Raw genomic sequence first — 5,738 nt, 5'->3', positions numbered from 1 at the left:
AAGAAGAAATTGATGAAACTATGAGCTCATTGGATGAAAAAGATGAGGAGGAGAGCGAAGAACAAAAGGAGGAAGAGCGGATTAGCTACCCGTGCCCACCTTCTAATGAGAGTAACCCTCCAACTCATACATTATTAATTCCCCTTCGTGCTTACCGAAGGATGATTGCTATGATGATTGCTGTGATGATTGTTATGATCCCGTTGATTCTCTTGAAATATCCCTTTTTGATGATGCTTGCTATGCTTGTGGCCAAGATGCCAATATGAATTATGCTTATGGAGATGAACTTGCTATAGTTCCTTATGTTAAACATGAAATTGTTGCTATTGCACCCACGCATGATAGTCCTATTATCTTTTTGAATTCTCCCGACTACACTATATCGGAGAAGTTTGCGCTTAGTAAGGATTATATTGATGGGTTGCCTTTTACCATTGCACATGATGATTTTGATGAATGTAATATGCATGTGCTTGCTGCTCCTACTTGCAATTATTATGAGAGAGGAACTATATCTCCACCTCTCTATGTTTCCAACACGATAAAATTGCAAGAAACTGTTTATACTATGCATTGGCCTTTACTTGTGTGCATGAATTGTTCTTTTATGACATGCCGATGCATAGGAAGAGAGTTAGACTTCGTCATTGCATGATATATGTTACTTTGTGCTCACTACTAAATTACAAATCATTGTTAATTAAAATTGGCTTTGATATACCTTGGGATCCGGGTGGATCCATTACTTGAGCACTAAATGCCTAGCTTAATGGCTTTAAAGAAAGCGCTGCCAGGGAGACAACCCGGAAGTTTTAGAGAGTCATTTATTTCTGTTGAGTGCTTTCATATAGTTTAAAAACAAAAAAATAAAGAGGGGAACCTAAAACTTTTCAAAAAGGAAAGTGAAAGTGAGAGAGACAAGCATTGTTGAAGTGGGAGAGCTCCTTGAACTTTGTTCATGCTCACCGAAACTTTGTGAATCTTAATTACAGAAACTTTTCAATAAAAAATAATTATCCCCTTGTACACTTTCATTGTATTATAAAAATAATGTGCTAAGGTTTGCCTTTAGGATGTTTACAATGCTTGTTGGTTTGTACGGTGCAGGACATGAACTTTGGCTGTAGTGCGCGATTTTACATTTTTACCTGGAACGTCAATTGGTTCTAATTCCTTTTGCACTGTCTTTCTATACAACTTGTTTATTTTTATAATTTTAGTAGAATTTTTGGGGTACCAGAAGTATGGTGGATGTTCATATTGCTACAGACTGTTCTGTTTTTGACAGATTCTGTTTTTGATGCATAGTTTGCTTGTTTTGATGAATCTATCAATTTATATTAGTGGATTAAGCCATGGGAAAGTTATATTACAGTAGAAAAAATGCAAAAACAAAATATGAATTGGTTTGCAACAGTACTTAGAGTGGTGATTTGCTTTATTATACTAACGGATCTTACCGAGTTTTCTGTTGAAGTTTTGTGTGGATGTAGTGTCTAATCGAGGATGTTTCGATGTGAGAAGAAGGAAGAGAGGCAAGAGCTCAAGCTTGGGGATGCCCGAGGCACCCCAAGTAAATATTCAAGGATACTCAAGCGTCTAAGCTTGGGGATGCTGGGGAGGCATCCCCTCTTTCTTCAACAAGTATCGGTATGTTTTCGGATTCGTTTCGTTCATGCATTATGTGCAAGTCTTGGAGCGTCTTTTGCAATTAGGTTTTTATTTTTCTTTTATGCACCATGCTGGTATGAGATAGTCCTTGGTTGATTTATAGAATTCTCATTGCACTTCACTTAAATCTTTTGAGTATGTCTTTATAGAATGCTTCATGTGCTTCACTTATATCATTTGAAGTTGGATTGCCTGTTTCTCTTCACATAGAAAACCGCCATTTGTAGAATGCTCTTTTGCTTCACTTATATTTGTTAGAGCGTGGGCATATCTTTTGTAGAAACAATTAAACTCTCTTGCTTCACTTATATCTATTTAGAGAGATGACAGGAATTGGTCATTCACATGGTTAGTCATAAAATCCTACATAAACTTGTAGATCGCTGAATATGATATGTTTGATTCCTTGCAATAGTTTTGCGATATAAAGGTGGTGATATTAGAGTCATGCTAGTGGGTGGTTGTGGATTAGTAGAAACACTTGTGTTGAGGTTTGTGATTCCCGTAGCATGCACGTATGGTGAACCGCTTTGTGATGAAGTTGGAGCACAATTTTATTTATTGATTGTCTTCCTTATGAGTGGCGGTCGGGGACGAGCGATGGTCTTTTCCTACCAATCTATCCCCTAGGAGCATGCGCGTAGTACTTTGTTTTCAATGGCTTGTAGATTTTTGCAATAAGTATATGAGTTCTTTATGACTAATGTTGAGTCCATGGATTATACGCACTCTCACCCTTCCATCATTGCTAGCCTCTTCGGTATCGTGCATTGCCCTTTCTCACCTCGTGAGTTGGTGCAAACTTCGCCGGTGCATCAAAACCCCGTGATACGATACGCTCTATCACACATAAGCCTAATTATATCTTCCTCAAAACAGCCACCATACCTACATATCATGGCATTTCAATAGCCATTCCGAGATATATTGCCATGCAACTTCCATCATCATCATATACATGACTTGAGCATTCATGGTCATATTGCTTTGCATGATCGTAAGATAGCTAGCATGATGTTTTCATGGCTTGTCCCTTTTTTTGATGTCATTGCTATGCTAGATCATTGCACATCCCGGTACACCGCCGGAAGCATTCATATAGAGTCATATCTTTGTTCTGGATATTGAGTTGTAAGTAAATAAAAGTGTGATGATCATCATTATTAGAGCATTGCCCCAGTGAGGAAAGGATGATGGAGACCATGATTCCCCCACAAGTCGGGATGAGACTCCGGACTTTATGAAAAATAAAAGAGGCCAAAGAAGCCCAAATAAAAAAAAGAGGCCAAAGAAGCCCACCAAAAAATAAAAAAATAAAAAATAAAATAAAAAATGAGAGAAAAAGAGAGAAGGGGCAATGTTACTATCCTTTTACCACACTTGTGCTTCAGAGTAGCACCATGTTCTTCATAGAGAGAGCCTCCTATGCTTTCACTTTCATATACTAGTGGGAATTTTCATTATAGAACTTGGCTTGTATATTCCGATGATGGGCTTCCTCAAATGCCCGAGGTCTTCATGAGCAAGCAAGTTGGATGCACACCCACTTAGTTTCAGTTTGAGCTTTCATACACTTATAGCTCTAGTGCATCCGTTGCATGGCAATCCCTACTCACTCACATTGATATCTATTGATGGGCATCTCCATAGCCCGTTGATACGCCTAGTCGATGTGAGACTTTCTCCTTTTTTGTCTTCTCCACATAACCCCCACCATCATATTCTATTCCACCTATAGTGCTATATCCATGGCTCACGCTCATGTATTGCGTGAAAGTTGAAAAAGTTTGAGATTATTAAAGTATGAAACAATTGCTTGGCTTGTCATCGGGGTTGTGCATGATTAAATACTTTGTGTGATGAAGATAGAGCAACAGCCAGACTATATGATTTTGTAGGGATAACTTTCTTTGGCCATGTTGTTTTGAAAAGACATGATTGCTTTATTGGTACGCTCGAAGTATTATTGTTTTTATGTCAAATGATAGACTATTGCTTTGAATCACTCGTGTCTTAATATTCATGCCATGATTAGACATATGATCAAGATTATGCTAGGTAGCATTCCACATCAAAAATTATTCTTTTTATCATTTACCTACTCGAGGACGAGCAGGAATTAAGCTTGGGGATGCTGATACGTCTCCGTCGTATCTATAATTTTTGATTGTTCCATGCCAATATTATTCACTTTCATATACTTTTTGGCAACTTTTTATATTATTTTTGGGACTAACATATTGATCCAGTGCCCAGTGCCAGTTCCTGTCTGTTGCATGTTTTTGTTTCACAGAAACCCAATATCAAACGGAGTCCAAACGGGAAAAAAACGGATGGATATTTTTTTGGAATATTTATGATTTTTGGGAAGTAAAATCAACACGAAACGGTATCCGAGGTGGGCACGAGGTAGGGGGGCGCGCCCTACCCCCCCAGGCGGGCCCCTGACCCTCGTGGTCCACCCGTAAGGAGGTTGACGCTCTCCTTATGGCGCAAGAAAGCTAATTTTATGAGAAAGATCTGGGTGAAAGATTCACCCCAATCGGAGTTACGGATCTCCGGATATAAAGGAAACAGTGAAGGGGTAGAATCTGCCAACGCAGGAACGCAGAAACAGAGAGATAGATCCAATCTCGGAGGGGCTCTCGCCCCTCCCAAGCCATGGGAGCCAAGGACCAGAGGGGAAACCCTTCTCCCATCTACGGAGAAGGTCAAGGAAGAAGAAGAAGAAGGGGGGCTCTCTCCCCCTTGCTTCTGGTGGTGCCGGAACGCCGCCGGGGGCCATCATCATCACCGTGATCTTCACCAACACAGCCGCCATCTTCACCAAAATCTCCACCAACTCTTCCTCCCTCTATGCAGCGGTGTAACCTCTCTCTTACCCTCTGTAATCTCTACTTAAACATGGTGCTCAACGCTATATATTATTTCCCAATGATGTATGGCTATCCTATGATGTTTGAGTAGATCTGTTTTGTCCTAATGGCTATTTGATGATCGTGATTGGTTTGAGTTGTATGTTTTATTATTGGTGCTGTCCTATGGTGCCCTCCGTGTCGCGCAAGCGTGAGGGATTCTCTTTGTAGGGTGTTGCAATACGTTCATGATTCGCTTATAGTGGGTTGGTGAGTGACTGAAACACAAACCCGAGTAAGAGGGATTGTTGCGTATGGGATAAAAGGGGACTTGATGCTTTAATGCTATGGTTGGGTTTTACCTTAATGAATCTTTAGTAGTTGCGGATGCTTGCTAGAGTTCCAATCATAAGTGCATATGATCCAAGTAGAGAAAGTATGTTAGCTTATGCCTCTCCCTCAGATAAAATTGCAATAATGATTACCGGTCTAGTTATCGATTGCCTAGGGACAAACTTTCTCGTGACAACAAGCTCTTTACTTTTACTAATTTAGTTTTGTCTTTATCTAAACAGCCCCTAGATTTTATTTACGTGATCTTTACTTTCTTGCAAGCTTATCCAAAAAAACCTACAAAGTACTTCTAGTTTCATACTTGTTTCCGGTAAAGCGAACATCAAGCGTGCGTAGAGTTGTATCGGTGGTCGATAGAACTTGAGGGAATATTTATTCTACCTTTAGCTCCTCGTTGGGTTCGACACTCTTACTTATTCAAAACTGTTGCGATCCCCTATACTTGTGGGTTATCAGGCGCCTTCGTATTCGAAATGAACCACGAGGGCACCCCCTGTTCGGCAGACCCGGGCGATCTCGCCCCAGCCTCGGGTCATGAAGACCTTGCCTGGAGCGACGACTTCAACCTCCGCTACGGTTGCCAGAGCACCGCAGTTGGCATGCTGCAGCCAAAGCTTGAGAGGCCCCCTCGGTAGCATATCGAAGGCGAAGAATGGAGGGAAGCGGATCCAGGTGCTTGGAGGCATCGCGGCGTGGAGCACGAGCTCGGGAGAGGAGTCTGCGGCATGGACTCCCGGAGCGACGGCACACACCGCCATGGCCTGTCAACCTCGCCTGCGGCACGGACAGCGGCGCTCGCCGTCTCCTTCTCCAAGGCCCTCGGCCCGGGCATACAGGGGTAGCGGGAACCCAGGC

Source organism: Triticum aestivum, chromosome 5B (assembly GCF_018294505.1).
Source record: "Triticum aestivum cultivar Chinese Spring chromosome 5B, IWGSC CS RefSeq v2.1, whole genome shotgun sequence".
NCBI lineage: Eukaryota > Viridiplantae > Streptophyta > Magnoliopsida > Poales > Poaceae > Triticum > Triticum aestivum.
The sequence above is the reverse complement of the archived record's forward strand: the minus strand, read 5'-3'. Positions refer to the sequence as shown.